Source organism: Felis catus, chromosome A1, assembly GCF_018350175.1.
Source record: "Felis catus isolate Fca126 chromosome A1, F.catus_Fca126_mat1.0, whole genome shotgun sequence".
In the NCBI taxonomy this organism is placed as follows: Eukaryota; Metazoa; Chordata; class Mammalia; order Carnivora; family Felidae; genus Felis; species Felis catus.
The window spans coordinates 71467888-71483902 of NC_058368.1; the positions used below are offsets into that span (position 1 = coordinate 71467888).

At 37.7% G+C, this 16015-nt stretch overlaps 1 protein-coding gene and 1 pseudogene across 13 annotated transcripts in view; one reads left to right on the forward strand and one right to left on the reverse strand.

The window, feature by feature from the left end:
• PCCA (propionyl-CoA carboxylase subunit alpha) overlaps window positions 1-16015 on the forward strand; it is a 415541-nt gene that overhangs the window by 247423 nt on the left and 152103 nt on the right. The gene's annotated exons all lie outside the window — the stretch shown is intronic.
• Window positions 11429-12967, reverse strand: LOC102901208 (annotated as a pseudogene).

The window sequence follows — 16015 nt, forward strand, 5'->3', positions numbered from 1 at the left end:
GAACAAATGATTTCAAAAAATCCTACCCCCATTGAGCTTACATTTAATTAGCAGATGGTTGATAGACAAAACAGGTCAGTAAACTGTGTGATATGAGAATGATAATGATGATAAATATTTTGGTGATAAACAGGGATGGATTATCGATTATCCTGGAGGTGGAGTATAGGGTAGTTGGAGTTTTAATTTGGATCACAGGGAAGTGGATGGCAAGAAAGATTAGCAGGATGAGAAGATGAACTTTAGAGCAGACACCTAATGGTGGAAGGGAGCAAGTCACATGAATATCTCCAAGAAGAACCTTCCTGTCAGTGGAGACAGCAAATGCAAAGCCCCTGAGGTCAAAGTATGCCCCACCTGTTTGAAAAATAGCAAGGAGGCCAATGTAATGAGAAGAGTAAGCAAGCTCCCCTAGTAGGGCTAGAGTTGGTTTGGGTAGGCTGTTGTAAGGACTTCGGTTTTCACTGAGTGAAATGGGGACGCATTGCAGAGTCTCGAGCAAAGAACTTGTACCATGTGTAGTAATGAGCATTGTGGTTGCAATATTGTAAACAACCATAAGGAGGAAAGAGTAGAAGCCAGGAAGCTGGTCAGGCATAGAGGTCCTAGGCCTGAGCCCTGGAACACTCCACAGTAAGAGGTTGGGAAGAGAGGCAGATCCAGCAGGAAATTAGTCTGGGGTGGAGTTGAGAGAGCCAAGTACAGAAAGGGTTCAAGGAGGAAGACGTGTTCAACTGACATACATGATTTGAAGAGTGACTGTTGACTGTTGAAGTTAGCAATGTGGAGGTCATGGGGACCTTGATGAGGGCAGTGTTCAGGAATGTTGTGTGGGAAGTGGTGGTTGAAGGTGGATTGAGGGGTGTTTGAGAACAGGTGGGGAGAGAGAAATGGCAGCTTGTAAGTTCTAGAAACTCTTAGGAGGATTTGCCTTTTTTCTATGTATGTACATGAAGTGTGTTATTTTGATTTTACAGAAAATGGGCCATTCTACTTGAAAGGATGTCTTTTTTTTTAAAGCATGTTGTGTTGTCAACATTTCTCTGTATTAATAGTTTTTGAAAAAATGGTTTTCAAAGACTGTACAATATTAGCAACTTGAAAAAATTAACATCTGTAGAAAACCTAGTTCTTATAAAATTGATAAATCCTGAGAATTTTTTTTTAATGTTTATTTTTGAGAGCGAGCGTGAGGAGGGACGTGGCTGAGAGAGAAGGAGACACAGAATCTGAAGCAGGCTCCATGCTATGAGCTTTCAGCCCAGAGTCGGACACAGGGCTCAAACCCATGAACCCCGAGATCATGACCTGAGCCTTGACTCAGGTTGCTTAACCGACTGAGCCACTCAGGCACCTCTGTCTAGCTTATTTTGTTTATGGCAGTCCCCCTATTCAGTAATTGGGGTTAGGAAAATTATGTCATCTGTGGTTCTTTTGGCTCCTTCAGCTGGCACTGAAATGTCCGTGCTCGGTGTTGTCCAGTTGGCATCAGCCCGGAATGAGGTGGCGGGACTCAGAATTTTGCTGCCAGCACCACTTCCAAGTATACAGGTGGCCCAAGTCTCTGTACAAATGCTTCAACTTTTGACTCCGGTTTCCTCCTCTGAGAACAGCAGTGTTAGATCGGATGATTTCTGACTTTTTTTTTTTAAGTGCTTATCCTGAGTGATTTGCATGGGGCTGAACAAGACCGTTTGACTCTCTGGTTTCTACTTAAAGCTTCTAATGTCTCTCTTGAGATTTGAGCAGAGGCGAAAGACTCAGGAAAGGGAACTCCTTCACTGTGGCCAACGATAACACTGTTGAAAAGACTTTAGCCTGGAAGGTTTTAAAATACGTAGAGTTCACTTTTGGAAAGATTGCTTTGGCTATGTGGAGTCAGTGTATCACTGCCTCTGGGAGTTGATCCTCCGTGGAATGTGTTGGGTATATGTATCAGGTATGTAGATGGGCTACAGAGCCTGCCGTGGGTTTCAGTGTCAGCCAGAGTGGCATAATGGAAAGTTACATTCACGTGACTCACACTCATATTGTAGTTTCTTTCCTCTTCTGGCTTCCTGATAAAACAGAGAATCAATTCTTTAGTGATTTTTACCTGACAGATGCAATTATCTCGGGTTTTTTTCCTTGCTTCTTTCCTTTCCTGGTTGTGGATTTATAATTCTCTTACCTGTTACTAAGTTTTCAATTAGATGATAAAGTTTGAGGTTTTAAAATATCACAATCATTGAAAGATAAGTAGGGAAAGAAACATAGAAAAAAGCAGCCACCTGAAAATAGTTCCCAAGGAAAAGCTAGTATTGTTGCACAGATGCAATTGGTTCTTTTACTGAAAGGTCTCTGAGTTTAAAAGGACACATTATTAATGGATTGATACCATCTGTGACAATAAAATACAACTTTTTATCATACTTGTCTCATATATGTTCTGAGGTAAACTACTTCATTATGAGAATGAAGTGGATGTTCTGATAGCTGACTATATAATTAAAAAAAATCATACTTTGGGTATATATTCACAAACATACATAGCCATGCTTTGCCTTTGGAAATGCCTACTTTGATTTGAGCAAATAAGTCTCCTAAAAGCAACAAAGGGGAGAAAATGTTAATTCAGTCATTAACCTTTAAGCCTGCCTTACTTTTTACTATCTCTGTTACAGTATTTTTTGTTACTTAATATGACCATGTCCTGGGTGATTTAGAAATCTACGTGAGTTCAAGCACACACTATTAATGGCTAAGATGGCCTATTTATACATTTTTTTTTTGCTAAGTATTACACTTTAAAATATTTTTTTCTTTGATTCCACCATACCAGCTGAACAGAAGACAGAATGGCCTCATTATTGTAGGAGAATTTCTCCATTCCCTGCAATGATTCCAGAAGCTCTTGCACACTTCATCAGTATTATTGTAATTCTTTGGCTGCAGGATATTTGGCAGCTGTTGCACCCCACTGGCAAATCCTATTCATACTTCTTTCCCATTCACTACTGCCATTGGAGAATTGATTTCTCTCTCCTCTACTCTAACCTTTCCCAATTCATTTTGGATTGTTCAATGTGAAACATTTTAATTTCATATCATACAGCTATTCAGCTCACAGTCCCTTTTTTAACCTGTCACCAGGGTAACAGCATAGCATGCTTTCTTTAGGCAATCAAGTTTTTATTTCACATGCTTAATGTTGCATTAAATGTTTGCATTTTGTTTAACCCCCCTTAAATACTTTGAACTCTGAATATGTTTTATAGGATAATGAAATCCTTGATTTTTGAATTGAAACTAAGTCAACACCATCACTACATTCATAGTAAAATGTCAAACGATTAATTTACATAATTCAAAGATTATTATTAAAACTCCCAAGTTAGCCGATCTGTGTAAAGCAATTTTCTGTAGGTAATGGAGGAATATTTGTATATATTTATGTTTTCCCTGGTTCCAAAAAAAAGATTTAAAGGGGATTTAGAGAGATTTAAACAAGGAACATTTCAAAAGAGCAATGGAATTAGTACAAATGGAAAAATATATCTTTTGAAGATAATAATTCATTTTTCAGTATTATGTTCTTTTCTCTGTGTATGTACTTAAATATATATACTGTAGTAATTTATGTATTTGGTGATGGATGAGGTAATCTACCAGAATGAAATTAAAAGTCTCTTGTAGGTGATTGATTTGGGCATTGTGTTCATTAATAGCTATTTATCCATTTACTTCAGTACAGACGTTACCTCACAGATGTTGCGAGTTTGGTTTTAGCCTACCACAGTAAAGTAAATACTGCAGTAAAGCCAGTCAGATGAATTTTTTGGTTTCCCAATGTGAATAAAAGTTATGTTTACACTATACAGTAATCTGTTAAGTATGCAAAGCATTGTGTCTAAAAAAGCAACATGCACACTTTAATTTTAATACTTTATTGCCAAATAAATGTTCACCATCATCTGAACTTTCAATGAGCTGTAACCACCAGAAATCACTGTAACAAATCTAAAAACTTTGAAATATTATGACAGTTACCAAAATGCAGCAGACACAAAGTGAGCAAATGGAAAAGTGGTGTTGATAGACTTGCTTGAGGCAGGGTTGCTACAAACCTTCAGTTTCTTTTTTTTTTTTAAGCAATATCTGCAAAGCCCAATAAAGCAGAGTGCAGTAAAATGAGTTGTCCCTGTGCTACTTTGTCTTTAAGTAATCCAATAATAATGATAGATTAGTAAAGATGAAAATTAGTATGTTTAGATCTTGATTCTTTGAATTGAATAGACTTGAGCTGTCTTTATAGAGCTACTTTCCATCTTTATTTATTAAAAAAAATTTTTTTTTTAATGTTTATTGATTTTTGAGACAGAGAGAGACAGAGCATGAACAGGGGTGGGTCAGAGAGAGGGAGGGAGACACAGAATATGAAACAAGCTCCAGGCTCTGAGTTGTCAGCACAGAGCCTGATGCGGGGCTCGAACCCACAAACTGTGAGATCATGACCTGAGCCGAAGTCGGACGCTTAACCGACTGAGCCACCCAGGCGCCCCTCCATCTTTATTCTAAATAATAGTTTCAATGAAATTTGTTCCGTGAATATTATGAAATTTGGAAAAGTCCAAGAAATATAAAGAAATGTGTATGGAAAGCAAGAACATAGATTAGTTAATAACCCATGTTGTTTGAAAGCACTGTTAATTAAAAAAGTATATATTGACATAGTACCTCTTTAAGTATCCTAATACTCCCCTATACAATCACTAATGTTTTTGCATTAATCTATAGGATAAACTTCGAATTAACCTATTTTTTCTTTTATACTATCTTTTTATTTTACTTAAAAAAAACTTAATTAGTACTCTTTAGAATTTGTGGCCTCACACAGTGTGTCAGACTAATTTCTAATTTCATACCTTCAATGCCCATGTGTCATAAGTGGCCCTGAATCTAGGTAATGTTGGTCTAGGTGACCAGTATCTTGACCATCTACCTCACAAAGGTCACTTTGTTTTGGTAGAATAAATTCCTGAATATATATGTTAATGGTAATAACTTTTTACCTTCAGAATTAGGGTTATTAGATTATTCCAAAAATAACAAATAGCATGCCTTGTGGTAAGTTGTTTGGGCTTAGAGTAATAACAAAACAATTCCTTCCATTTAAGAAGCTTAAAATAGAATGGAACAGGTAGACATTAAACAGATGATTATCAGCCCTGAAAACTGCTAGAGAAAGAGTGCAGCGTGAGTGAAGTGTGAAGGAAGGGAATCTCATTTGCAGGTTAGCTGCACTATGTGAATATCCAGTTTTCAATAAAAAGTTACAAGACATGAAGAAATATGGAAGTATGTCCCTTTTACAGGTTAAAAAATCAATAGAAACTGTTCAGAAGGGTGGCTGAAATGTTGTGTTTTATTATGCCATAACCTTAAATAACCTGTTAAAAATATGTTCAAAGGACTAAAGGAAACCAGATACAAAGAAGTAACAGTATGGCAACCATGTCTCACTAAATAGAAAATATTGATAAAAATTCCAGAGATGAAAATACAATGCCTACAATGAAAAAGTATACTACAGAGAACTCTACAATAGGTTTGACCTGGCAAAAGAAACCATCAGCAATTTTGAAAATACATTGAAATTATCTAGTGTGAGGAATAAAAAGAAAAATGAACAGAGCTTCAGAGACCCATGGGACACCATCACATGTACCAGCATACATGTTGAATCCCAGAAGGAGAGGAGAAAAAAGATAAAGGAATGGAAAGAATAAACCATAGCTGGGATGCCTGGCTGGCTCAGTCAGTAGAGCATGTGACTCTTGGGGTCATGAGTTCAAGCTCCACTTTGGGTATAGAGCTTACTGGAAAAAAAGAAAATGAAAAAGAAGTCATTGCAAAAAACATCACAAATTTCATGAAAAACATTAATCTGTACATTCAAGAAGTAGATAAATTAGAAGAAGCTCAAAAAGTTCTGTATCTACACACATTATTGTCAAACTGTCAAAACCAAACAGAATCTTAAAAGCAGCAAGAGAAAAATGACTCCTCCTGTGCAGTTAACATCTCATCAGAATCAATGGAGCCTTGATGATATAAATGAAGTGCTGAAGGAAAATAAAAACACAAAGAATGTCATCAAAGAATTCTATATCCAGCAAAACTATCCTTTAAAAAATGAAGGAGACATGAAGACATTCCCAGGTAAACAAAAACCAAGAGAATCCATTGCTAGTAGACGTATCCAACCAAAACTCAAATACACATGAAGTAATAAAGAGCACTGGTTAAAGATTAGTACAGCTTTTTTCTTATTTAAAAGACAAATGCCCTTAAAGATAGGGGTGCCTGGGTGGCTCAGTCAGTTAAGCGTACAACTTTTGGTTTTGGTCCAGGTCATGATCTCAGGGTCATAAATCTAGTTCTGTGGTCAGGCTCCATGCTGGGTGTGAAGCCTGCTTAAGATTCTTTGCCTCTACTCTCCCCTGCTCAAGCATGTCTCTAAAAAGTGGGGTGGGGGATGCCTGGGTGGCTCAGTTGGTTAAGCATCTGCATTTTGACTTTGGCTCAAGTCATGATCACATGGTTCATGGGATCGAGCCCCATGTAGGCTTGGAATTCTCTCTCTCCCTCTTTCTCTGCCCCTCTCCCCCTTGTGTGCCCTCTCTCTCAAATAAATATATATTTTTTTAAATTTAAAAAGTCAACTTAATGCAGTAGTTATAATTGTAAGTTGGTAGGTGCACAATATATACAGATGTAATTTCTATGACAATAAGATATGTAAGGGTGGAGGAATTAAGATATATTGGAGCAGATTTTCTGTATGCTATTGCAATTGAGTTAGCATTAATCCAAGCTATAGTGTTTAAATGTAAGGTGCTAATTTGTAATCCCCAAGGTAACCACTAAGAAAACTGCTTTTAAAAATAGTAAATGAGGGGCGCCTGGGTGGCTCAGTCGGTTAAGTGTCCGACTTTGGCTCAGGTCATGATCTCACAGTTCATGAGTTCGAGCCCCGCATTGGGCTCTATGCTGACAGCTCAGAACCTGGAGCGTGCTTCAGATTCTGTGTCTCCCTCTCTCCCTGCCCCTCCCCTGCTCATGCTGTGTCTCTCTCTGTCTCAAAAATAAGTAAAAACATTAAAAAAAAATTAAAAATAGTAAATGAAACATTAAGGGAATTAAAATGGTACAACAGTTGAAACAAAAGAAGGCAGAGGCACCTGGATGGCTTAGTCAGTTAAGCATCCAACTTTGGCTCAGGTTACGATCTCACCATTTGTAGGTCTGAGCCCTGCATTAGGCTCTGTGCTGACAGCTCAGAGCCTGGAGCTTGCTTTGGGTTCTGTGTCTCCCTCTCCCACTTCCCCTCCCTGGCTTGGCTTATGCTCTCTCTGTCTCCAAAATATAAACATTAAAAAAATTTTTTTTTAAAAAGGCAGTAATGGAGGAATAGAAGAACAAAAAAAGACATAACCTATAACAAGCAAAAATTAAAATGAGAGATGTAAATCCTACTTGATGCATATATTAAATGTAAATAGATTAAACATGCCAATCAAGGGTAGATATTGGCAGAATGGGTAAAAAGCAAGATCAAACTGTATGCTTTCTACAATAGACCTGCTTTATTGTTATTTTTAAATTTTTCCATTGTTTATTTTGTTAAATCCTGATAAGTATACTCTTTAATTCCCATCTCCCTTCATTCCCCTGCCTTCTGGTAACCATCATTTCTCTGTAGTTAAAAGTCTGTTTCTTGGTTTGTCCCTTTTTTTCCCCCTTTGCTCATTCTCATTTGTTTTGTTTCTTAAATTCCCCATGAGTGAAATCATATGCTAATTTGTCTTTCTCTGACTGACTTATTTCACTTAGCATTATACTCTTTAGCACTCTCCATGTGGTTGCAAATGACAAGATAGAACAGAAGATCGGGGGTACCTGCTGGTGCATTCAGTTAAACATCAACTCTTGATTTCAGTTCAGGTCATGATCTCATTGTTCATGGGTTTGAGCCCCATGTCAATCTCTGTGCTGACAGCTCAGGGCCTGCTTGGGAATCTCTCTCCCTCTCTCTCTGCCCCTCCCCCATGTTCACTTGTTCTCTTTCTCTCTCAAAAAACAGAAACAAAAACAAAACAAAGATTGAACTGGATGCTTTTTACAATAGGGTATTTCTATTATTATTTTTTAATATAATTTATTGTCAAGTTAGCTAATACATAGTCTATACAGTGTACTCTTGGCTTCAGGAGTAGATTCCCATGATTCATCATTTACATATAACACCCAGTGTTCATCCCAACAAGTGTCCTTCTCAATGCCCATCACCTGTTTTGCCCGACCCCCCCCACCCCCATCAACCCAGTTTGTTCTCTGTATTTAAGAGTCTCTTATGGTTTGCCTTCCTCTTTGTTTGTAACTATTTTTTTTTCCCTTCCCTTCCCTTCCCCCATGGTCTTCTGTTAAGTTTCTCAAATTCCACATGAGTGAAAACATGAAATCTGTCTCTGACTTATTTCACTTAGCATAATATCCTCCGGTTCCATTCACGTTGTTGCAAATGGCAAGATTTCATTCTTTTTTAATTGCCGAGTAGTATTCTTGTGTGTGTGTGTGTGTGTGTGTGTGTGTGTGTGTGTGTGTGTACACACCATGTCTTTTATCCATTCATCAGTCAATGGGCATTTGGGCTGTTTCCATATTTTGGCTATTATTGGGCTGGTATAAACATTGGGGTACATGTGCACCTATGAATCAGCACTCCTGTATCCTTTGCATAAATTCCTAGTAGTGCTATTGCTGGGTTGTAGAGTAATTCTATTTTTTTCAAGTTTGTTTATTTTCAGAGAGAGAGCACAAACAGGGTAGGGCCAGAGACACGGGGAGAGAGAGAATTCCAAGCAGCCTCTGCACTGTCAGCACAGAGCCTGATGTGGGGCTTGAACTTATGAACCATGAGATCATGACCTGAGCCGAAATCAAGGGTTGGACACTAACTGACCTAGCCACCTAGGCATCCTGGGTAATTCTATTTTTAATTTTTTGAGGAATTTCCACACTGTTTTCAGAGTAGCTGCACCAGTTTGCATTCCCACCAACAGTGCAAGAGGATTCCCCTTAATAGAAATACTTTAGACTCAGAGACACAATAGGTTGAAAATAAAAGGAGAGAGTTATTAGACAAATATTATATTTACAATACTAATATTGTTATTACTAGTACTAATATCAGACAAAATTTTAAGACAAAAATTGTTACTGGAGACAAAAAGGGATATTTTATAGACTACATAACACAATTGTTAGAAACTATAATACCCCACTTTTAGTAATGGATAGAACAATTAGATAAACAAGGAAGTAGAAGACTTGAAAAATACTATAAACCAAATAGATATAATACAGATCTGTAGAACAATCCACCCAACAACACCAGAGTATGCAATTTCTAAAGTGCATGTGTGACATTTTCCAGAAAAGACCATATCATATGCTAAGCCATAGAACAAGACTCAGTAAATTCAATAGGATTAGAATTATACAAAGTATCTTCTCCAACCACAACTGAATGAAATTAGAAATACACAATAAAGGAAATGAGAAATTCACAAATATGTGGAAATTAAGCAACCCTAAAAAACCAGTGGGTTAAAGGAGAAATCACAAGAGAAATTAGAAAATATTTTGAAATGGATGTAAACAAAAACATGGTTCAAAAACTTATGGGATGCATTAAAGCAGTGGTTATTAGAGGGAAATTTAGAGCCAGAAACACAGATGTTACAAAAAGAAGAAAGATACCAATCACGTCATCTTCCACTTTAGGAAAATAGAAAAAGAAGAGCAAACTAAACCCAAAGTTAGCAGAGGGAAGAAAATACTAAAGATTAAAATGAAAATAAATGAAATAGAGAATAGAAAAACAATAAAGGAAATTAATAAAAGCAGTATTTGGGAAGATCAACAGAAATGCAAATCTTACAGAAGACTGTAAGAGAAAAAGACTTCCAACAGTTAAAAATCGTAATGAAAGAGGAGGTGTGCATACAGACCTTAGAGAATTAAAAAGGATTATAAGGGAATAACTTGACCAGATGTTTACCAACAAATTAGGTAACATAAAATGGAGACATTCCTGGAAAGATGCAAGCTACTGACATGGACTCAAGAAGAAACAAAGTCTGTATAGACCTGAAAGAGACTGAATTGGTCATCACAAAACTTCCCAAAAGGAAGAGCCCAGGACCAGAAGTCTTCACTGATGAATTCAATCAAGTGTTCAGAAGGGAATTAACACCAATTCCTTACAGACTTTTCCACAAATAGAGAAGAGAAACATTTGCAACTCATTCTATGAGAGCAATATTACCATCATACTAAAATCAGATAAAGATGTTATGAGTAAAGGAAACCGGAGATGAAAATCCCTCATAAATGTTAATGCAATAATCCTCCACAAAATACTACCAAATGGAACCCAGAAATATATAACATAATTATACTCTGTAACCAAGTGAGATTTGTTTTAGGAATACATAATTGGCTTAATATCCAAAAATTGGTCAATGTGATAAACCCTATTAATAAATGACAGAAATCACAGTATTATCTCAATAAATGCAGAAAAAAACCACATTTGATAAAATCCAGCAGCCTTTTGTGGTACAAACCACAATAGAATAGAAGGGAATTTCCTCAGCCTGATGAAGGCCATTTCTGAAAAACCTACAGCTAACATTGTATTTAATAGTGTATGACTGAATGTTTTTCTCCTAAGATCAGGAATAAGACAAGGATATTTGTTAATTTTGTTGAGCATTGTACTGGAGTTCCTAGTACGCCACTTTGCCAAGAAAAATAAAAAGTGTCAAGTTGGGGAAGAATTAAAACATTTCCAAATGATATGATCTTATATGTAGGAAGTCTTAAGGAATTTACAAAATAAAATTGTGTTTTGTTTTTTTTTCATTTAAGACAGGGAATACTTTATTCACACCCATCAGAAATGGACAGCTTGGGTCTGTAACAAAGCATTGTGTTTTATTTTTTATTTTTTTTATTTTTTAAAAAAATTAACATTTATTTATTATTGAGAGACAGACCTAGAGTGTGAGCAGGGGAGGGGTAGAGAGAGGGGGAGACACAGAATCTGAAGCGGGCTTCAGGCTCTGAGCTGTCAGCACAGAGCCCGACGCACGGCTTGAACTCAGGATCTATGAGATCATGACCTGAGCTGAAGTCAGTTGCCCAACCAACTGGGCCACCCAGGCGGCCCCAAAGCATTGTGTTTTAAAGCGTAGGTCCGTAATTATATATGAGACCATACACTGGTACATACATACTAACTGATCAGAGCACAGCTTTTCAGTGTGCAAAATAGAATAAGCTTTCCTGTAAGAGCAGCACCTTTGTGAGATTTTTAACATTAGTATTCTTCACCCTCTCCTTCAACAGAATCCATTCCAACCTCCTCATAATCCTTTTCAAAGGCAGCCATGTCTTCACGGGCCTCAGAAAACTGTCCTCCATACTCTCACTCACATATCAGTGAACAAAGGCATGCTTGTCATACATTAGGTCAAATTTGTGGTTCAGGTGAGCTCAGGCCTCACCAGTGGCTGTGGTGTTACTCAGCATGCACACAGCTCACTGTTCTTTGGTGGGTCTTCACCATGTACTGCAGTGGGAGGATGGTAATTAATGCCAGCTTTAAGGCACTGGGGCACAAGTCAACAAACTAGATGGTATGCTTGGTCTTGATGGTGGCAGTAGCAGTATTGACATCTTTGGGAATGGTACGATAGGCAGCAAGCCTTGTATTTACCATGGCGAGGGTCACATTTCATCCTTTGGTTGGCTGGCTCAAAGCATACGTTGGTGATCTCTGCTACAGAAAGCTGTTCACAGTAGGCTTTCTCAGCAGAGATGATGGGTGTATGTGGCCAGAGGGAATTGAATACAGGGATAGGGCACCAGATTGGTTTGGAATTCTGCCAGATCAACATTCAGGGCTCCATCAAATCTGAGGGAAGCAGTGATGGAGGGTACAGTTTCACCTATCACCCTATTTAGGTTAGTGTAGGTTGTGGACTCAATATCAAGGTTTCTGTGACCTTCATAGATGCCCTCATTGTCTACCATGAAGGCACAATTAGAGTGCTCCAGAGTGGTGTGGGTAGTGAGGATGGAGTTGTAGGGCTCAACTACAATTGTGGAAACCTGAGGTGCTGGGTAAATGAAGAACTCCAACTTAGACTTTTTGCCTTAACTGACAGACTTTCCAGTGAACCTGGAACCAGTTTCTTCTCCAAAGCTATGGGCAACCAAGAAGCCCTGAAGACCTGGGCACACTGGTCAGCCAGTTTCTGAATTCAGTCCAAGACAGTGTCAGTGATCTATTTGCCAATGGCCTGGTGGCTTCAGGCGTAGCATCTTCCTTGCCTTTGATGAGCTGCTCAGGGTGGAACAGCTGGTGGTAGGTGCCAGTGTGAACTTCATCAATGACTCTGGGTTCCAGGTCTGCAAACACTGCCCTGGGCACATGCTTGCCAGCACCTCACCATCTCATTCAAGAACTTGTCGGGGCGCCTGGGTGGCTCAGTCGGTTAAGCGTCCAGCTTCAGCTCAGGTCACGATCTCACCGTCCGTGAGTTCGAGCCCCGTGTCGGGCTCTGGGCTGATGGCTCAGAGCCTGGAGCCTGCTTCCCATTCTGTGTCTCCCTCTCTCTCTGCCCCTTCCCCGTTCATGCTCTGTCTGTCTCTGTCTCAAAAGTAAATAAACGTTAAAAAAAAAAATTAAAAAAAAAAAGAACTTGTTGAAGGAGTCCTCTCTTTCCCCAGTGGTTTTGTCACTTGGCATCTAGCCATCGGGCTGAATGCTGTGTTTCAGGCAGTAGGACTCCCAGCAGGCATTGCTGATCTGGACACCAGCTTGGCCAACATGGATGGAGATGCATTCACACATGGTTGCTGCTTTGTGGCTGCTGAACAGATGGCGGTGAGGAAGAGGAGAGGTTACTTATACGGCATGACTGTTAAGTGGTTGATGTAAGAGAACTTCAGGAATTCATAAAATCAATTAGAACTAATGACTTTTGCAAGGTTGCAAGGTATAAGAATGATATACAAATACCAAATTTATTTTGATACAGTACCAGCATACAAACTGAAAAAGCAATTAACAAAACAATTTTATTTATGAAAGCACCAAAAAGAATGCAATACTTAAGCTTAAATTTTTCTACATAGAAGTGCAAGACTTGTGTGGCAAAACAATTGTTGATAAATTAAAGACAACTTAATTGGATAAACTTCCCCTATTCATGGATCAGAAAACCTAATACTGAGATAGCAGTACTCACCAACACGTTATACAGATTTTGTGCCATCTGTCTCTCAATCCCAGCTGTATTTTTTGCAAAAAAAAAAAAAAATTACAAAATTTGTATGAAAGTGCAAGGGACACAGCATAGCCAAAACAGTCTTAAAAAAGAACAAACTGGGGACTTACACTTCCTAATTACAAAACTTGCTACAAAGCTACAGTAATCAAGACAGGGTTGTACTGGCATAAGGATAGATATGTTGATCAATGGAATAGAATTGAGGGTCCAAAAATAAATCGTTACACTATGATCAGTTGATTTCAAAATTCTTTGTTTCCATTTTTATGAAATGTCTAGAATGAGCAAAGCTATTGAAATAGAAGGGACTTCAGTAGTGGTGTAGGGGGAGGTGAGTATGGAGTGACTGCTAATGGGTCCAGATTTTCCTTTTTGGGGTTATAAAAATGTTTCAAAATTGTCTGTGGTGATGGGTACACAACCCTGAATATACTAAGCATCATTGAATTGTGCAGTTCAGGTGGGTTAAATTTATGGTGTGTGAACTTTATGTCAATAAAACTGCTTACGATTTTTGAAACTTACGTATTTTATATTTAAGAATTTATTTTCCTGTTGGCATAATAGAAGTTTAAAATTTAGGAATTAGCTGAGTTGATGTATCTTCTCACATGATCGAATCTTCTTTAAGATTATTCTCATGATTATAAAATGTTTATGTGACTGCTCTCAATTTAGTTCCATGAATAAACGTGTACAGAAGTCAAGTGTTCCTGGGCTACTACTTGGCTGGTGGAAGTGGTATATATATGTGATCCAGTATTCTCCTATTTTTATTTCCTCCTCTGCCTTTGAATGCAAGTGAAAGAAGGTTAAATCAACATAGAGAATTTCTACTTTCTGTAATGGTTATGTAGCTTATTTCCAATTAACCTTCCTCCAAATAACAATGGCAAGCTCTGGAGAAGATATACAACTATTATTAGAAGGCTCTGGATGACAACTAAAACCAGTCAGAATTTGAATGGATTTTGAGTGTTTGTCGAAGGAAAACACACTGGATGAGATCCACCTTTGTATGGCATTTCCCCTGAAGGTGGTCACCATTGCATGTGCGCATCAGGACATGGTACAACTCAGGAGTTAGCCCCAATCTTATTGACTTGAGGTCTTGGAGAATGATGCTTAGAATTGTAAGAACTGCTGAAGATTGGGCAGGGATCTCATGGCAAAAAGAGAGCAACAGTGAAGATTTCTATCTCTGAATTTAGCTTCACTCAAATAGATGATTGATTCCTGATATGTACATGCATGAAGACTTTGCAAATCCCAGTGTATGAATCCCTCTGGAATGCTGAATGAACTGAGTTGAAGTTGGGTTGCTGCCTTTCAAACAGATGATAATGATTGGAATTTGAGCCTCATCAAATTTGAGGGGCTTGTAAACACTTCGAATTTTCCATTAAAACCCCAGAAGGATCATGTCTTAGGAGAAACACTGTTTCTGGAATAAGTGATTTGGAGTTTTAATTCAGTAAAAGCAAAACCAGAAAGACATCCTAGCACAACACAAAGGTGAGTCTTGATGACTTCACAGTGATCAGTCAGTAATTTAACTGCCTGTTGAAATAAAAATCAGAATTTTTCAGGGGAAGATAACAGGAAAACTACAGTCTCTGCAACATATCCACAATCTGATGTACAAAAAACGATTCACTTGGCACACAATTCAAGAATTAAGTTGACCCATGGTCAAGAGAAAAAGCAGTTAGTAGAAGCCAACTATGATACTATAAGATATTGGGTTATGTATAAGACTTTAGCACAGTTATTAAAATTATTTTCAAATATTACAGATCAAAATGAAGTAGTTAATAGGGAATATAAACATAGATCTGGAAACTAGGAAAGTACCAAGTAGAAATTCTAGATCGTAAAATGTATTGTCCCTGCAATGGAAAACTTACTGGATAGGCTGAAAAGCATATTGGTTAGTGCTGGCAGAAAGCAGAATGGGTAAACTTAGAAGAATAGAGACTATACACTCTGAAGAGAAAAGGTATTTCATAACATTGAAGAGACCCTCATTGACCTAGGTTCATAAGATCAGGAAGTCTAACTTATGTGTATTTGGAGCTACAAAAGGAAATAGAAGACAGAAAATGGGGTAAGATATATCTGAAAATTCGGAGTTTGTCTTCTTTAGATTGGGAAGAGGAAAGAATTCTGTGTGTGTCTTTTATTCAACTTTATACTAGTGATCCTACCCAGTAAGATAAGAAGTCATGGAGATCAGAAAGGGAGAAGTAAATCATTTCTATTCACCAAGGATACAATAGTTTGCATGGAAAACATTAAGGAATCTATAACACAATTACTGAAATAAATTTAGCAGAGTTGCAGGATAAAAAGTCAGTCATATAAATTGTTTCAGTGAACTAACAACAATGAGAAAATAAACAGTTTTGTTTAACAGCATAAAAATGTAGGCAAATAATTTAACAAAATAAATTCAAGACTGTCAGTTGTCAGAGTAGGTAAGGCATGAAAAACTAATAAAGCCTAAGGATTGGAAAGGAAGCTTTCCAGGACACCTTAATAGGTTACTTAAGAAAACTCTAAGGAATCTGTGATACCACTTAATAAAACTAAGAAATAGGTATAATTTT